This window comes from Giraffa tippelskirchi, chromosome 11, assembly GCF_054371585.1.
Source record: "Giraffa tippelskirchi isolate mGirTip1 chromosome 11, T2T-mGirTip1v1.2.pri, whole genome shotgun sequence".
Classification (NCBI taxonomy): domain Eukaryota; kingdom Metazoa; phylum Chordata; class Mammalia; order Artiodactyla; family Giraffidae; genus Giraffa; species Giraffa tippelskirchi.
In genome coordinates, this window is record NC_137285.1 from 33,938,428 (window position 1) to 33,959,287 (window position 20,860).

The 20,860-nt window shown below is 33.9% G+C and overlaps 1 protein-coding gene across 5 annotated transcripts in view; it reads right to left on the reverse strand.

Annotated features, from left to right (window-relative positions):
* The window catches only part of FSTL5 (follistatin like 5), a 780,511-nt gene that overhangs the window by 654,854 nt on the left and 104,797 nt on the right, over positions 1 to 20,860 (reverse strand). The gene's annotated exons all lie outside the window — the stretch shown is intronic.

Consider the following 20,860-nt stretch of genomic DNA (forward strand, 5'->3'; position numbering starts at 1 on the left):
GCGTGAAAACATTTGAAGATAACCATTGCTAGTTTGATGATTACCAGTTGCCATTAAATGAATTGTAAAATTTTTAAAAATGCATCTTGATAGATGTATATTCATTGAAACATGCTAACCAAATGTATGATTCTATTAAGCTAATGTTTTGTATTCTCAATCTCTTATCTTAGCCCATCCAGACTTCATGTTTAAATTCTGGACTTTACTCTGCTAATTAATTATTTTTTTAATTATGATGTACTTTTAATTTAGAGTATATGTTGCTCATTTAAGCTAAAATTCTAATACAAATTATATATATTTATAAATAAATAATAATTACATGCTTTAAAAGTACATTATTGTTTCATAATTATAGGACAAGTTGATTTAAATTTTCCAAATGGTTACTAAAAAAAAAAATTATCTCTATTTCTCTCCTTTTATTTTGACACTTTTTCATTCATTTAGTCATTCATTCTTTCAGCAAATGTGTATTGATCACTTCTATGTGCCAGACACTGCTCTAAGTGATAAATGATGAACAAAACAAACAAAAATATGTCCTCTTGAACCATGATTATTACATAAATGCCAATAAGTTCTATTTAGCAAAAGACATACCATACAAGGTGTAGTTTGAAGTGACTACAATTTCATACAGGTCTACAATGATAAATAATTTTGAATAAAATTTTGAGGGAAATGAGAGGATGATCCAAGCATATATCTGGGGAAAACATGTTTTAAGAGAGAAAAACAACTGCAAACTCCCTGTGATACAGCAGGTCTTGACACTGTCAAAAACACCAAGGAAACATGTGTAACAGGGCAGGCTGAGTAAGAGGAATTTAATACAAAGTTCAGTAAAGGAAATAAGAGTTGTAGACACACTAGCACTGAGGGCATTGGTTAGTGCTTTTGTTTTTGCACTGACAGAGCTGAAAAACACATTGAGAGTTTCTTCTCAGAGGATTAACACCATGTGAATTACATTTAAACAGACTCATTTTGCCTATAGAGAATAGTTTGAACAAGGAAAGGACAAAATTAGAGGGACCAATACAGAAGGTATTGCAGGAATCCTGACGGGAGGTGATGGCTCAAGAATGGTGTGATACCAGTGGAATTGCAAAACTAGTTAAAACTAAAAAGGTCTGTGGCTAGAGTAAGTGTGGATGTGAGACACAGAACTGATGAGGATGATCTCAAGGGTCTGAGCCACTGAAAGAATGGTGTTATCTCTAACATGAGGAAGACGGCCAAGTAAGAAGCACTTTTATCCTTTTTCGGCTTGCCTTCTGGTGCTGTCCCACTTTGCATTTTTCTCTTGTCTGGCTGCTCCTTTTCTATCTCTTTTCCTGATTCTTTCATGTCTCCTCAGTTTCTATGTACTAGCTTCCTAGATATTGAATCACTATCTTCTGTATACCTTATTCCTTTGCTCACCTTACCTAGTCGGGTCTTAGGTGCCATATTTTTTCTGAAGACTCTCAAATTTATATCTCTAGCTAATCGTCAGCATTGAACTTCAGATTCAAATATTCAGCTTTATTTTTGACATCTCTACATGAATATCTAATAACAGCCCACATATAATGTCTAAAATTAAACTTTTGATCTTCCCTTACATCTTTGATCATCTTTCTCATCTTCATCTCTTCATCTTTCTAGTTGTTTAGACACTTAAAATAATGCTGTTTCTTAAGAGCGAAAACCCTGAAATTTTATGGGTTTGATATTCAACTCTGATTTTACTTTGAATATCACCCGGATGATGCAAAGTAGGATTATGGTCAAAGTGTCTGGAATTCATGGGAGATGTTTCAACAAGATGTATAAATTTATAAATCACCAGCCTATGTATAAGTCATCATTCAGAGAATATATAAGAGTTGAATAATATAGAACTGAATATTGTAAACAATTCAAGAAATAAATAAGGTCAAATCAGGCAGTTATTTTGACAATATCTACCAGATGAACTGACATAGGTGAAAACACTGACTTCAAAAGAAAGACATTCTTGGCCTGGAAGTACATTTTAAGTTATTCAATCAAGGAGATGATGATTGACAAGTATATGAAGGGGTAAAAGTGGAATGGGAGAAATGTAATTGGGAAAGAAAAGTCCAGGATGGTCTGTAGCTGAAGAACGAAGGGAAGTCTATAGAGGCATTGTGTTTGTTTTTGCTCTCTTGTCTTTTGTTTTATTTTTGGACATTTGTAATCTATTATTTATATCAGTGAGAATTAAGAATGTCTAAATGATGGGAGATACAGAGTAGAAGCAGAGAGGATTAAGACAAAAGGGAGAGATGATTAGACTAACTTTACAAGGCTACTAAAAAGGTAAATGTGATAGAAAACATAAGTGGGGGGGAAATTTTAGTTAGAAAGACAATCAGTTCCTCTAACCAGTGGGCACAGGAAGACATGGTTATAGATGCAAGAAGTTTGTAGGTTTGGTATGATAAATGAGACATGCTCAATTTATGATTATTTATTTTATGTAGCTGAAGGAAAGTCCACTGAGTGGTGAAGGAGGATGGTTTGTCATAAATTTGAGGAGAGACTAGATTTTAAATGCACTATTTTTTTTTTTTTATGAGACCAGTTGAGTAAAATAGCTTTGGTTTCTGAAGTCCTAGTTGATTTTTGGCATCATAAATATACAGTGATACTGATTTAAGATGTTTTAACTGCAATCAAATAAGCTTAATATTCACTGACATTGTATTTTATTTTATTATTATTTTTATGAATACCGATTCTCTATTTTGTACAATTCTATATAATTATACTGATAAAATATCCTTAAATATTCTACAAATGGGAAATTTGTAAGAAGCCTAAATTTATAGAAGATAAATTGCTAATTAATTTTATGAAATGGGAATAATAGGAACAGACTTGTAATGTAGGAGGATTAAAAGGATAATCTATCTTATTTATTCTTAAACTTGTATTAGAACTCTGTCAGTGTAAACATATATATATGTGTGTGTGTGTGCAGATATATATATATATATATATATATACACACTTTAATATTTTCAAGGTAATAACTGTTCCAATGTATTTTTAAGATGAAAATATTGCATTGTTCACTTGGCAATATGTATTTTTCACAATTTTATTTCACAAACTATTACTTCAGATTTTAAACGTTAATTTTTAAATGTGGAAATGTCAAGAAGAAAACTGTAACTGTTTTCTTATGCAATGAGAGGTCAGAAAGATTTGTTATTCTTTCTTCATGATACATTTGAGAAACATTCTTACATTATGAAAATTTAGATCTTATACATAATAGCAGAAATGCCATCTCTTGGTATAACTGAATTGTAATATTCTTCCAAAAGATTATCCGCCAATATGATCTTATCTTAAAATAAGAAATATATATTTGGCCATGTATCAAAGCTAAATAATAGCAAACGATTCATGTATTACTTTGTTTCACATCATTTCTTGGAAGAATCCCAAAGTGCTATCTTTCGTTTATAAATAGACTCCATGAAATTCAGCTCATTGGTAGAAATGGGCAAATAGATCCTTGCAGACAGTGTGCTAAAGATTAGAAAAGACAATCTGGATAGAAGTATGGATTCAGAAGTAATACATGATTGAAAGATACAATTTCTTCAATATTAAACAAAATACAACATAATGAGTGGAACATAGCTAAGCCAGGGTAAAACTTTCAGGCTGGAACCAAATTTTCAAGCTGTAATTTTTCAAATGAGATACGGTGGTCCTAAAGTATCTAGTCAAACTGAAGTATAGCTGAGTAACATCAACACACAATAATAAGCAGAATGTTATAACTCTAGAAGATATAATTAAGAATGTTTCCTTTCTAGTATTTGAATTTTGGTAAGACATTTACTAACATCTGATGATGCTTACACCCTAAATAATGTCTTATGATCAAATACTAAAACTAGATATCTGGCCACAACATCTTCAAACACAATTTATCCAATTTCTCCCTTTTTGTTGTGAAGCACATGCTCTCTGGGAAGAGAAGAAACCATTTAAATGGTGAATGCATCAAGTCTATCATAAGAATATTGAGTTATAATCATTGGACTATCAATAAATGGTCTTCCCCTTCCATATTATAAAGTTTAAAACACTTTAAAGAAAAGTCATGAACACTATACAGGTTATACCCACAGATAATCTTTTTAAAAATTTGTATATGTATGATACTAGATTAATGAGATTACTTATGCACCCTTTGATCAGTATCAGGACTCCCACAGCTTCTCTGCACATAGAAGGATATAAGGATGAAATGAGTGCAGGTAGAATTGAATTGGTTCCTTAGGAAAGTAAACCAATTATCTCTCTGAGTTTGAGATCCTGTACTAAATCTTTCATTGGATATACATGATGATAACCAGTGTATAAAACTACATGATAGAAGTAGGGCTCAACAAGAGTGTAAAAGACAAGCATCCTCTTTTCATCACTTCAAGAATGATGAAGAGAAGTTTTCTAATTTGCTTTTGTTTGTCCTCAGCCCCACGTGACTCCGTTTGCTTTGACTATTAAATGAAAGTTTATGGTGGGACTTCCCTGGTGGTCCAGTATCTAAGACTCTGATCTCCTAATGCAGGGCACTAGGGTTCAGTCGCTTGTCAGGGAACTAGAGCCCACATGCCACAACTAAGAACTGGCGCAGTCTAATTAAGTAAATATTAAAAAAAAAAAAAGAAAGCTTATGGTAAGTCCATGCTACCTAGATCATTAACATGGTAACATTAGAAAATTGTTTTCTTCTTAAGCCCCCTTTAGTTGAATGGACGGCATAGATTGAGAGGCGATAAACTTCACCCCTTAAAGTTGGGAAGGACTTGCCTGGTCGTCCAGTGGTTAAGACTCCACGCTTCCACTGGAGAGGGTGCAGGTTCCATCCTCGGTTGGAGAACTAAGATCTCACTTGCAGGGGGCACACCCCACCCCCCAATAGTAATAAAATAAAGTTGAGAGGAAGCAAATGCATTTTTATTTATTTATTTTTCTTTGCCTATAGCTTGTAATGAAGGGCACACTCAAATTGTGTTTAGGTTGATCATGTGCAGAGGGAAAAAAAGAAAAATTCTGACATGAAATTTAAGAAAATTCAAATGTATAGAAGAGTTTTACTGGTATATTGAATAAAGTCCATAATGAATCAACTAAACTCAAAATTAAAAAGTAACAAAAGATAAAACAATGTCTGTAGCAATCAAAAATGATGCATTCTAGGTGAAGTAATTTAGCTCTCAGTTCCTATGATCCACACTTATTCTTGAAGTAATTAATGTCGTCATTCACAAAAGGGGGCTTTATGTGTATATACAGTAGTGCTAGAGAAGCTCAGATAAATGTATGTAAATTTAAAATCATAACCAAATACCAATAGATCCTAATTGTGAAAGTAGGGGATGCGAATATAAATGTTCATGGCAAACATACAAAGATTTATTAACCGTTGAAGCCTGGCTAATTTAAATTCTTTCTCAGAACTCTTGCCTTCTCTTTGATATAAAAAATAATTGCCTCTCAGACAAATACCAACAAACAAAATTTGTGAGTTGATAATTTGCAGTAGAGTACAGACGTTCAATACATATTTACTTAACATTTCCATGTGCTAAGTGGTAAAAATATAAAAAATTAAATGTTCTCAAAAACATTCATTAGAGGTATTCAATAATATGGATTGTAAATTCATGGAGATTGGGAATAGGAGACCATTTCTGTGGAGTCAGTCCACGGCAATTTCATAACAAACATCTGCTATGCTCTTCTGATGCATGCACACCCATGAACACACGAGCTCCCTCCCCAAGGCCTTCAATACATACACATGCACAACACACACACATGCACAAACATATGTACATACTTCACCTCAAACATATTTTCTTGGTGGCAATTTAATTTTAAAATGTCTGGAAAATAAGAGATACCAGCAATCATAAAGCAGTGTATCTGGCCTCCTAAATCTGAGGTTTATCAGTGTAATTTTAATAAGTTGTAATGGTGAATTTTCAGTCTTACCAAGTTTAATCACAATCTTCCTATCTTTTATCTGAGATCACACCTCTTGGAATTTGCACCATGTCTCTATTTAATACCACCTCTTCAACAAGCTTCAATTCCTGAGCATTCTATCTAAAACTGCACCTCCAGTATGAAATATCTGATTCTTAACTTTTTGTTCATTACTCACAGAAGTTATCACTTTCTATGATAGTAAAAGGATTTATCTGCACATGATGTGTTCCATTTACTGGAATCTATGTTACTCATGACTTAACTGGCATATACACAGTGTCTAGAATAGTTAGTATCCACAACTGGCAACATTCCTAATACAGTGTCTGACTTCTAGAATTTAACATCCCAGTGGAGGGACAGGCAAAATCCAAAAAGCATGTGAAATAAAATGTGATGTTCAATAATGGAATTATATATAAAATATAGAGGACATGGTTAAGGGAGTAATGCATTCTCTCTTAGGCAGGTGAATGGAAGCTTTGTGAATGTGGAGAACTGAGGAATATACAGAGAAGATGAGGTTTTAATAAAAAGTAGCTGAGCTCTACAGTGAAGTGAAGGGAAGGATTCTCTGCAGTAGATACAGCACAAATAAAGTTAAGGATCTATGAGATTGCATTGTAGGACTGCAAAACTACAGACTGTGGTAGTGTAGTTGGGATGGTAAACATTAAATAGAATTGGGCAACTAATACGTTTCAGATCTTTATCAAGTGAAAGTAATTTTCTTAATTTTTAAAAGAAATATCAGATACATTAATAGTCTAGCATATATTAACATACATAAAATTTGATTAAATATTTGCTATTACATATATATATATATATTTATCTCCTGTAGAGAGAGAGAGGGATCTAGCTCGATTTAGACATTCAAAATACAATCTGTAAAAGCTATAGAATGTCAATCTACAGGTGCTTCTTTTTTGGCTTAACATGTTGCTGTGACATCAATTCCAAAGTCAAAATTTTCATTGCTTCTTATTATAGATTCATACTATATTCAATATTTTATAGGACTTTAATGAAGAAAAGATAAAGAGAAGTTAATGAATAATGGATTAATGAATAGTTTCAATGTTACTTCATATTCTGAAGTCTATAAGTTTAGAAATTTTATTAACATGATGGAAATTTATTTGTATTTATATTTAAAATGAAATCAACAATTATTGTGATAAATATATAATGAATTACATTCTTGCATTGTCTAATTATAAACATCATAAAAACTTTCTATTTGATTATTTGTATGTGTGTGAAGAAGAGAAGGAGGAGAGATTAAAGCACTCCTATCAGTCTAGGTGGCAAGCAATTTTTAAGTTCTTTACATATTGCATCTCGTTTGAGATGAGCAAAAGTCACCTTTAGCTTCTCCTACTTGCATTCTCAACCAGTGGGTTCATGAAATTCTCTAGGGGTGATGACCATGACATGTACAAAAGGATTTTCAAGCAAATGTGATTACATGGAACTGGAGCCCAGATCAGGAGTTAAACTTCCATTATAAAAAGACAAGCCACCCAGTTGGGATCTCCCTAGAATAGGTAGAAGAATATTTGATAGGATTTCCATTAATACTTAGACAGGTAGGTGGTAACAGTTATTGTAATATCAATGTAATTTTCAGCAAAAAGTGCCACCTATGGCATTATGTTTACAATTGTTTTTTTTTTCAACTTTATTGAGGAATGACTGATGAAAATAATTGTATATATTTAAGTCATACAGGGTTTCTCAGGTGGTGTTAGTGGTAAAAGAACCCACCTGCCAATGCAGGAGATGTAAGAGACACAAGTTTAATCCTTGGGTCAGGAAGATCCCCAGAAAGAAGTCATGGTAACCCTCTCCAGTATTCTTGCCTGGAGAATCCCCGTGGACAGAGGAGCCTGGTGGGCTATAGTCCATGGGGTTGCAAAGAGTCGGACATGACTGAAGGGACTTAGTACCTATACATGCAAGGTATAGATCCTAATGATGTTATAAGTATTCTCAAAAACATACACAGTATGGAATGATTACCAAAAACAAGATAATTAGTACATTTATGACATTACATGGTCAATTTTTTTTGGATGTGGTAAAAATGTTTAAAATCTCTTAGCAATTTCAAGTCATCTATTGGTATCTGCAGGGAATTAGATCCAGGACCCCAAGGATGCCAGAAGAATTTGACAAAAAAATAACTTCATGACAAGTATATTGTCACAAGTATATTGCCTAAATAACAAGGACAAAAAGAAAATAAAAGTTTGTTTCCTGTTAGGGTAAATGGAGAGATGTAGCCTATTAATTTGTGTTTTGGGAGGAGAGACAATAGAAACCAAAGGGAACTGAGCTTAATCTACATGAAATATGTGTTGTCCTTTGAGAAGATAAAAATGTTAAAGAAATTAATAAATCAATAAATAGAATGTAAACCTGGGTTTTAGTTTTAAATATACACTTTCTATGATCATGATAAAACCAAACCATAACATTTAAGCCAATTAAAGGAAAATATACAATGAAAGGAAGAAACAAGAAAAAAGTAGAACATAAAAATGCAGTAAAACTCAAATGAAATATAAATGGGAGATGGTGGAAACAAAACCACTGCAAGAATAGTAATAATAGCTGTAAACTGTTTAAATTCACCATTTAAAACTCTGATGAGTCAAAAGATAAGATTTAGCAACATGCGATTTTCAAGAAGCACTTTAAAGGACAAGAATGTATACCTACATCTATCTTTCTGTACATCTTACCATCTATTTATTTATCTATTCCAAATAAGAGCAAAGATATTTTGCATAGCATTACTAGAATCTGAAATAAAATGCATGTAAAAATATACGAACATGATAAAGGAATTAGAGGAAACATATAGTCTTAATAGAAAGTATAGAACAAGAAGATATTCCTATCATCAGCATCTATTCACCTAAATGACTTAACACTAAATTAATATATAAACTAATTACATAATATAATGATTTAATAGAGATATAAGCAGATATATCTACAAACAGATCAACAAGTGCTGTTGCTTTTAACAACCTCTCAGAACCTGAAAATTCAAGCAAAGAATAATCTTAGCTATGAGTTCTAAAAAGAATCAGCTCAAGCTATTTGATAGGTAAAGAATCCTAATTCAATGAAGAAAATTACTCTGTTTTAAAGCACGTATGTAACATTTATAACAACTGAATATATATTAGGCCTTAAAGGGAACTTCATTAAAAAATAGAAAAAATACACATATAACTTTATGAGATAATATTCAGTGATGTTAGAATAATAACAAAATGATGATGGAATTAACACCTTATACCAGAAAATAAATAATGAATTACTAAATAATCCTTTGATTATAGAGGAAACCATAAATAAATTCTGAAATATTTAGATTGAAGCAAAGGAAAGCACTGAATGATAAAATTCATGGAGCTCTGGAAAAACAACTTTTGTGGGAAATTTATAGAATTAATTACCAGGAAATAAGAAAGGTTATAAAATTCAAACTATGCATTCAACTTAAGAGGTTAAAAGATAGTAGCAGCATAAACAAAAAGAACAAAAAGGATAAGGTATAAGTATCAAGGAAATAAGAGAACAAAAAGAAATGAAGAATAAAAAGTTTAAATTGAGAATTTCCTTTTGTTAAGATTAATAAGAAAAATATCTTTGCAATTTTGAATTAAAAATACAAGATAAGATGTAAGGAAAATATGGTATGAGAAAAGTTGGACATACAGGCATTTAATTTCAAGAGCATTTAAACACTATATTCTAATAAGTCTCATCTAATACTCTTAGGTATAAATGATATATTTCTGAAAAGCTAAAAAATATCAAAATCAAATACAATGAAAAAAAGTAAAGCTTGCATAGTTAAGTAAAAATTTTAAAAACAACAAAAAAACAAAACAATAGAAACGCCTGAAATTTTTCTGAATAAAGTATCTTTCCAAATACCAAGACCCAAATACTTTAGCAGATAAATTCTACTATATATTTAGGAAATAAATGCATATTTTTTTAAAAATCAAGAAAGTATAAAATTACAAAAAACACACTACTCTTTGTGTGAAAACAGAGCAATAAAGTGGGAACAATCCCCTGGAAACAACATATTATTAAAGTTTGGAAATTCTTATAAGTTCCATAAAGAATAAGGTGGAGGATGACCATCACAACATTGTTTGTGGTAAAAGATATTGGTAGCAATTCATCTGGTCATTTCTCCGAGAAGTGATTTACAAAAGTTGGGAATTCAACAGAAACAATAATAAAATGGCATAAAAAGATCTTAAAAACAGAATACTGAGTGAAAAATTAATCAATGGCATGAGAATAAATGCTATTTATGTGGATAAAAAAACAAACAAAAAGAAAATATAGCTTTATAAGTATACATACACATAAAACCTAGTTATCAAATTAAAATGGTTGAAATAACAGAAAGAGAATGAGGATAAAAATATAGAGATATTGATGGAATGGATAAATTGATAAGTGGATAAATGATGGGTATATGCATAGATGATAGATAGGTATATGTAAACACACATACACATTGATAAAGAGAGAATAGATAACTCATTTCACCAGATGATGATAACAGGCACTTAACATGCCTTAATTAACTGTCTTATATGGAATTCAAATTAGAGAGATACATATATATCTACATAATTTTTCAAAAATAATAGCATTTTTTGGCAAATAGAAACAAGAGAACATGCCATTTCTGAGTTTTAGTTAGGGAGAAGGTAATTTCTTTCATGTCTATAACCACAGGCATATCCCCATAAGGATTTAGAGTGCAGATTTATATCTCAGAGAAGACCATAAAAACTCAAGAAATACTTGAATGTTTGTACTTTGTTAGTGCTTTAAGGTCATTTAAAGAAGAGAGATTTTTGTATCTGGAGATCTGTGTTCTCAACTCATGATTTAAAAGTTTCTCTGAGGCAGAAATTTTAAAAAATATAATCATCTTAAAGCCAAATGTCAGTTATAACACACATGAACATCAGTGGAATCAGCAATGGACCACCTATGCTGCCCCACATTTCAAACACTGGAATGTATATAGAATGAGGTTACTGTCTATAGAATGGGGGAGCACATGGCTCACCTTAAACTGTGGTGACCCCCTGTGTGGCCCAGTCAAGGCGAGCACCCCCCATACGCCCCAGGGCCATCTGCTGAAGCCCTCCCTCTCCCCAGCACAACTGGACAAGTGAACCAAAAGAAGTGGCTACTTTCACTACCTTCTGTCTGGGTGGTGAACAGAGGTGGCAGAGAGACTTAAAAGCAAAGGCAGGCCCTAAACCAAAGTGGCACTCCAGCAGCTGCATGAACAAAGGAAAGAAGAGGAAATTTTCCCAGAAGTTATAGCTGTGGTGGTTTAAATTCCAGCATTTAGCTTGAAACTGTGCTTTAGAGGCAACTGTAGACTTTGAGAGCAAGTAAAAGCTGGAGCATGACAATACCAGACTCTGAGCAGAGCCCCCACTGCCCACAACAGAGGCAGAGACCTTCCTAGATGTATAGGAGGAATTTCTGAGTAGGCAAATCAACTTGAGCTGGAAAATGGAGAAATTACTTAGACATTACTCTTGCCATTCAGTTCAGTTCAGTCGCTCAGTCGTGTCCGACTCTCTGCGACCCCATGAATTGCAGCACGCCAGTCCTCTCTGTCCGTCACCAACTCCCGGAGTCTACCCAAACCCATGTCCATCAAGTCGGTTATGCCATCCAACAATCTCATCCTCTGTCGTCCCCTTCTCCTCCTGCCCCCAATCTTTCCCAGCATTAGGGTCTTTTCCAATGAGTCAACTCTTCACATGAGGTGGCCAAAGTATTGGAGTTTCAGCTTCAACATCAGACCTTCCAATGAACACCCAGGATTGATCTCGCCATTACTCTACATATATTCCCTCTCTTTCTCCCTCCCTTTTATTTATATTTTTTCTTCTCATACGATCCTAATGAGGTTTTCTTTTGGTTTTGGTTTTGTATTTTTGACAGTCTGTTAATAATTTTCAGTATCCATTTTCATTTAGGGGCTTGATTATTGGCATAATTACTCCCTTCTTTTTTTACTCTCTTTTAATCTTTTTCCTCCTTTCCCCTCTTTTCTTCTTTATATAAGGGTGTGAATCTCTTTGGGTGATCTTGGTTGTTGACAGTTATTTCACCATTATTCTAGGGGTTTTGTCTTCTATGCTATGTGGACTGTGAATCTTGATGTAGCAGAAAGTGGTCAGGCAGGAACCCAGAGGGAAGAGACACAATTCCAGAACTTTGAAGCACTAAAGAACTCCCCTAAAGTGAGAGACCCCCTCAAATGTCTCCATCTCAACACTAAAACCAAGCCTCACCATAAAACCAGAAAGCTCCCGTGCCAAATGCCCTATGCCAATCCTTCAGCAAAACAGGACAACACCATGCACATTAGCAAACAGGATGCCCAGAGCCATACCAAACCCATATACACTCCAAAACACACTTCTGAACATGACACTGCCCTTCAGAGAGACAAGATCTACATCCATCCACCAGAACACTGGCACAAATCTCCCCCAACCAGGAAACTTCTCATGGAATTGGTCCAACCTCACCCATGGAAGGTAGACTCTACAATTAAGAGGAACTACAACCTTCCAGGCTGTAGAAAGGAAACCCAAACACAGTAAATTAAATAAAATGAAAAGACAAAGACACAACTGGCAGATGAAGGAATGTAGTAAAAACCCACAATGAAGAAATGAAAAGGAAATGGGCAATCTACCCAAAAAAGAATTTAATGATGGTAAAGATGATCCAAAGTCCTGAAAATAAAATTGAGGCATGGATAAGTAGACTAGAAGCGCTACTCATGTGGCGCAGTAGTAAAGAATCTGCCTGCCAATGAAGGAGATGCACAACATGTAGGTTCAATCCCTGGGTCAGGAAGATCCCCTAGAGTAGGAAATAGCAACTCACACCAGTATTCTTGCCTGGAAAATTCCATGAACAGAGGAGTCTGGTGGGCTACAGTCCATGGGGTTTCAAAGAGTCAGATGCAACTGGGCCTGCACACGTCACATTAGACAGATTGAGAAGATGCAAGAAATGTTTAACAAGAATCTTGAATAATTAAAGAATAAACAGTCAACAATTAACAACAAAATAACTGAGATTAAAAATACACTGGAGGAAACCAGGGCTTCCCTGGTAGCTCAGTTGGTAAAGAACCAACAGTAGAGTAACAGGCAAAAGAACAGATAAGTGAGCCTATAAGCTAGAACAATGGAAATAACTGAACAGAACATAATAAAGAACAAAGAATAAAAAAGTAATGAGGACAGTCTCAGAGACCTCTAGGACAGCATTAAAAGTACAATATTCTAATTATAGGGATCCTACAAGAAGAAGACAAAAGGAAATGTCATGAGTAAATATTTGAGGCAGTTACAGTTGAAAAATTTCCTTAAGTGGGAAAGGAAAAATCTACCCAATTCTAGGAAGCCCAGAGAATCTCATGCAGGATAAACTCAAGGAAAAACATTCTAAGACATGTATTAAACAAACTAACAAATATTAAACACAAAAAACAAATATTAAAAGCAGCAAAGGAAAAGCAATAAGTAATGTACAAGAGGATCCCCATAAGGCTAACACCTACAGTCCAGAAGGGAATGACAGGACATACTTAAAGTTATGAAAGAGAAAAATCTTACAACTAAGATGACTCTATCCAGCAAGAATCTCATTCAAATTTGAAGGAGAACTTTACAGATAAGCAAAAATTAAGAAAGTTCAACAGCACTAAACCAGCTCTTCAACAAATGCAAAAGGAAACTTTCTAGGCTGGAAACGCAAAAAGAATTGGCCAACAGAAACAAACCCAAAACAATAAATTAAATGATAATAGGATCATACATAATAATAATTACCTTAAATGTAAATGGGCTATATGCTCCAACTAAAAATCACAGATTAGCTAAATGGATGCAAAAGCAAGACCCCTAGATATGCTGTCTAGAAGAAAGCCACCTCAGATGTAGGGATACATACAGGATGAAAATGAAGAGCTAGAAAAAGATATTCTATACAAATGGAAGTCAAAAGAAAGCAGGAGTAGCAATATTCATATCAGATAAAATAGACTTTAATATGAAGACTGGTACAAGAGACAAAGAAGGACACTACATATTGATCAAGGAGTCAATTCAAGAAGAAGATATAACAATTATAAATATATATGCATCCAACAAAAGAGCACTTCAATACATAAGGCAAATGCTAGCATCTATTAATGGGGAACTTGACAGAAATACACCAGTAGTGAGGGTCTTTAATACCTCATTTACAGCATGGACATATCATCCAGACAGAAAATTAATAAGGAAAAACAAGCTTTAAATGATACATTTGACCAGATGGACCTAATTGATATTTACAGGACATTTAATCCAAGAACAATAACTTTCACTTTTTTCTCAAGTTCACATAAAACATTCCGCAGGATAGATGATATTTTGGGCCACAATCAAGCCTTTGTCAATTTTAAAAAATCTTTCAAGCATCTTCTCTGACCACAGCACTGTAAGATTAGAAAATATACAGAAAAATACAGAAAAAAACTAAAAAAAAACCGAAAACACAAGGAGGATAAGCAGCACACTTCTGAATAATCAATAGATCACTGAAAAAATCAAAAAGGAAATCAAAATATGCCTAGAAACAAATGACAATGAAACACAACAACTCAAAACCTATGAGATGCAGTAAAACAATATTAAGAAGAAAGTTTATAGCAACACAAGCCTACTTCAAGTTAAAGGAGAGACATCAAATAAGCAATCTACCCTTACACTTAAAGAGATTAGAAAAATAAACACAAAAAAATCCCGAAGTTAGTAGAAGGACAGAAATCATAAAGACCAGAACAGAAATATATGAAAAAGAATTGAAGAAGACAATGTAAAGATCAATAAAACTAAAAGCTCGTTCTTTAAGAAGATAAACAAAATTGACAATCTGTTAACTAGCTTTATCAAGAAAAAAAGAGATAAAACTGAAACCAATAAAATTAGAAATGAAAAAGAAATTACAACAGACAACAAAGAAATACAAAGGATCATAAGAGACTACTCCGAGCAACTTTATGCCAAAAAACAGACCATCTATAAAAAATGGACAAATTCTTAGAAAAGTATAACCTTCCAAAGCTGAACCAGGAAGAAATAGAAAATATGAACAAAACAATCACAAACACAGAAATTGAAACTGTAAACGAAAATCTTCCAAAAATAAAAGCCCAGGACCAGATGGCTTCACTGGCAAAGTCTACTAAAAGTTAAAAGAAGAGCTAACACCTATTCTGCTCAATCTCTTCCAAAATTGCACAAGTAGGGAAACTCCCAAGCTCATTCTATAAGGCCATCATCACGCTGATACCAAAACTAGACAAAGATAACACACAAAAAAAGAAAATCACAGGCCAATATCTGTAATGATGAACATAGATGTAAAAATTCTCAACAAAATTCTAGCAAATAAAATCTAACAGCACATTAAAATGATCATACATCATGATCAAGTGGGCTTTATTTCCAGGGATGCAAATATCCTTCAATATACACAAATCAATCAGTGTGATACACCATATTAACAAATTGAAAGATGAAAACCATACGATCACCTCAAAAGATGCAGCGAAAGCTTTTGACAAATTTCAACACCTGTTTATGATTAAAAAAAAAGAAAACTATCCAGTAGGTATAGAGGGAACATACCTAAACATAATAAAGGCCATATATGACAAACACACAGAAAATATTATTCTCAATGGTGAAAAATTGAAAGCATTTTTCTAAAATAAATAAGAAGATGAGTGCCCACTCTCACCACTATTATTCAAAATAGTTTTGGAACTCTTGCCCACATCAATCAGAGAAGAAAAAGAAACAAAAAGATTCCAGATTGGAAAAGAAGAAAAACTCTCACTGTTTATAGATGATGTGATTCTCTACATAGAAAACCATAAAGATTCCACCAGAAAATTATTAGATCTCATCAATGACTATAGTAAAGTTGCAGGATATAAAATTAATACACAGAAATCTCTTGCATTTTTAATACACAAACAATGAAAATTCAAAAAGAGAAATTAAGGAAACAATCCCACTGACCATTGCAACAAAATGAATAAAATACTTAGGAATAAAGTTATCTAAAGAGATAAAGACCTGTATGCAGAAAACTGTAAGACATTGATGAAAGAAATCAAAGACAACACAAACAGATAGAGAGATATACCATGTTCTTGGATTGGATGAATCAATATTGTGAAAATGACTATACTACCCAAAGCAATCTATAGATTCCATGCAATCCCTATCAAACACCAGTAAGTATTTTTCACAGAACTAGAACAAATAATTTCACAATTTGTATGGAAACACAAAAATCTCTGAATAGCCAAAGAAATCTTGAGAAAGAAAAGTGGATCTGGAGGAATCAACCTTTTGGACTTCAGAATTTACTATAAAGTACAGTCATCAAGACAGCATGGTACCAGCACCAAAATAGAATATAGACCAATGGAACAAGAAAAAATCCTGGAGATAAGCTCACAAGCCAACGGGCACCTTATCTTTGACCAAGAAGACAAAAATACATAATGGAGAAAAGGCAGTCTCTTCAATACGGTACTGGGAAAATTGGGCAGGTACATATGAAAGAATGACATTAGAACACTTCCTAAAACTACACATAAATAAACTCAAAATAGATTAAAGATCTAAACCTAAGACCGGAAAGTATAAAACTCTTAGAGGAAACCATAGGCAGAACACTCTTTGACATAAACCACAGCAAGATCCTCTATAACCCCCCTCATAGAGTAATGTAAATAAAAACAAAAACAAAGAAATGGGACCTAATTAAACTAAAAAGTTTTTGCACATCAAAGGAAACTATAAGCGAGGTGAATAGACAGCCTCTAGAATGGGAGAAAATAGTAGCAAATGAAATAACTGGCGAAGAACTAATCTGCAAAATATTCAAGCAGCTCATGAAGCTCAATACCAGAAAAACAAACAACCAAATCAAAAAGTAAACAGAAAACTTAAACAGATATTTCTCCAAAGACATACAATGGCTAATAAACACATGAAAAGATGCTCAACATCACTCATAATTAGAGAAATGAGAATCAAAACCACAGTGAGGTATCATCTCCCACCAGTCAGAATGACCATCATTATAAAGTCTACAAACAATAAGTGCTGGAGATGGTGTGGAAAAAAGGAAACACACTGGTACTACTGATGAGATGGATATTGATATAGCCATTATGGAGAACAGTATGGAGATTCCTTTAAAAAACTAGAAATAGAACTACCATATGACCCAGCAATCTCAATACTGGGCATATTCCCTGAGGAAACCATAATTGAAAAAGACACATGTACCCCGAAGTTCATTGCAGAGCTATTTAAAATAGCAAAGACATGGAAGCAATCTAGTTATCTATAGACAGATGAATGGATAAAGAAGGTATGGCACATATACCCAATGGAATATTATTCAGTTACATAAAGGAAAGCATTTGAGCTGGTTCTAATGAGATAGACAAAATTAGAGCCTATTATACAAAGTGAAGTAAGTCAGAGAAAGACAAATAATCACACCCAGGATCTAAAAAGATGGTATTGATGAAACTATGTACAGGGAAGCAATGGAGATGCAGACATAGAGAAGAGACTTTTAGACACAGTGCAGGAGAAAGAAGGTGGAATGATTCAAGAGAGTAGCACTGTAACACATAAACTACCATATGTAAAGTAGATAGTGAGAATTTGCTCTCTGACACAGGAAACCAAAGCTGATGGTCTGTCACAACCTAAAGGGATGAGATGGGGTGGCAAGTGGGAGGGAGATTAAAGAGGGAGAGGACATATATATACCTATAGCTGATTCATGTCGATGTATAGCAGAAACCACAATATTGTAAAGTAATTATCCTTTCATTAAAAATAAAATAAAATCAAAAATATGAAATGGAGAGATGAAAATACCTATGGAGATGCAGAAAACTATGTTATAAGTAAGGTATGGGACCCTTTAAAATGTACAACTAACTTAGTTCAAATTAACTAAGTAGTTAACAAGTTGAATGGCACCAAGCTGAATAAATGAACTGGAAGACAAATTTGATTATGTCACCCAAAGAACCTGGAATCAATCCAGGTGATTATCACCAGAAGGCCAGAAATACTTTTGAGGAAATTTCAAGAGTCATTTGTGAGTATCAACCACATTTGACATTTGGATATGCAGATATACTATGAGATAGTACACCCACTTTTAATAATGTATCCTAGAGTAATTTCTGCATTTGTGCATTTGGGAAAATGTATAAGAATGACAATTTCCAGATGTTCAAGCTGGTTTTAGAAAAGGCGGAGGAACCAGAGACCAAATTGCCAACATTCACTGGATCATTGAAAAAACAAGAGAGTTCCAGAAAAACATCTATTGCGGCTTTATTGACTATGCCAAAGACTTTGATTGTGTGGATTACAATAAACTGTGGAAAATTCTGATGGGAATACCAGACCACCTGACCTGTCTCTTGAGAAACCTGTATGCAGGTCAGGAAGCAACAGTTAGAACTGGACATGGAACAACAGAATGGTTTCAAATAGGAAAAGGAGTACGTCAAGGCTGTATATTGTCACCCTGCTTATTTAACTTATATGCAGAGGACATCATGAGAAACGCTGGGCTGGAAGAAGCACAAGCTGGAATCAAGATTGCTGGGAGAAATATCATTAACCTCAGATATGCAGATGACACCACCTTTATGGCAGAAAGTGAAGAGGAACTAAAAAGCCTCTTGATGAAAGTGAAAGAGGAGAGTGAAAAAGTTGGCTTAAAGCTCAACGTTCAGAAAACTAAGATCATGGCATCTGGTCCCATTGCTTCATGGGAAATAGATGGGGAAACAGTGGAAACAGTGTCAGACTTTATTTTTGGGGCTCCAAAATCACTGTAGATGGTGATTGCAGCCATGAAATTAAAAGACGCTTACTCCTTGGAAGGCAAGTTATGTCCAACCTAGATAGCATATTAAAAAGCAGAGACATTATTTTGCCAACAAAGGTCCGTCTAGTCAAGGCTATGGTTTTTCCAGTAGTCATGTATGGATATGAGAGTTGGACAGTGAAGAAAGCTGAGCGCCAAAGAATTGATGCTTTTGAACTGTGGTGTTGGAGAAGACTCTTGAGAGTCCTGTGGACTGCAAGAAGATCCAACCAGTCCATCCTAAAGGAGATCAGTCCTGGGTGTTCATTGGAAGGACTGATGTTGAAGCTGAAACTCCAATACTTTGGCCACCTCGTGCAAAGAGTTGACTCATTGGAAAAAACCCCGATGCTGGGAAAGATTGGGGGCAGGAGGAGAAGGGGATCACAGATGATGAGACGGTTGGATGGCATCATCGACTCAATGGACATGAGTTTGGGTAAACTCCGGGAGTTGGTGATGGACAGGGAGGCCTGGCATGCTGCGATTCACGGGGTCGCAAAGAGTCAGACACGACTGAGCGACTGAACTGAACTGAACTGATACTGAGAGCACTGTTTGTAATAACAACAATTGGAAACACTATCCTTCACATGGCAAGGGAAACATATTTACAAGTAAAGTATTAATTATAGAGGAAATAAGTAAATTGAAGCTATTGAAATCATTATGAATAAACAAAATTATATAATATTTATAACTTATATATAAAATTTTATAATATTTATAAATAAAATTTTCTAACATTTTAAAATATGTAGCATTACTATTTTACCAATACATCCAAAAATATTAAAAGAATATAAACCAACAATATATATTTGAATATTTTAAAAGAATATAATGAGAGTGTTTAACAGAAAATTCGAGAAGGATATTGTCTTTAAAAAAGGTGGTCAAGTAAAGAATATGGTTCAAAAGAGATACAGAGGGATTTAAACAATGTTTTCAAGATTTTATTTCTTACTTTGGTGTCGGATTCATAAAGGTTTATTAAATTATTTACTATGAAATTATATATCAGAAATGTTTTCTAGTAAGTTATAGGAAAATAAAATATCTAAATGTCAAGTTTCAAAAAAGCTAAAATAAAATAGACAACGTAAAACATCTGCTGTTAATTTCATTATCATAGAGAAAAATATGTTGATACAAGGAGCCATTTGATGTCGTGTGCCTGCACAAGCATATGATTTAAACTGCTGCTTAATATAAAAAGACATGTGCAGAAGGTTGCAAATAGGTCCTGAGGGGCTGGAGCAACCCAGCTGGAACGTGGGGTCCACCTGCCCGATTAACTCAGGGGCTGAAAGGAGCTGACAAGCAGCTTCTATTTTTATTTAATCTTTAAATTCCAGGAACCTCATTTCACTAAATCATAGCTTTCTAGTAGGACTGAAAAAGCTTTCCCTCTGCTTATTCTTTTTTAATCCGGATTTCCCTCCAGACCTCTGCTCATAGATGGTTACTAACCTGATAAACTCTCCATAGCCTCTGCAACTGCGTTACTGGGTTGGGGCCGTGGGGTGGGGGGTTCAGTCAGGGTAAGAAAACTCCCTAGAGCTAAGATTAAAGGAAAAAAAGTATTTAGGGAGTAATTTATAAATTATTCGTGCTATTAAAAACTAAAATTTAAAAGATTTGAGAATTTAAAATGTTCTATTATTTTTAATGTTTTTGCCTTATGTGTAATATAGACCAGTGTGCAAAGTTAAGTATATTTACAACTACTCATTCAATTTTGCTTAAAGAA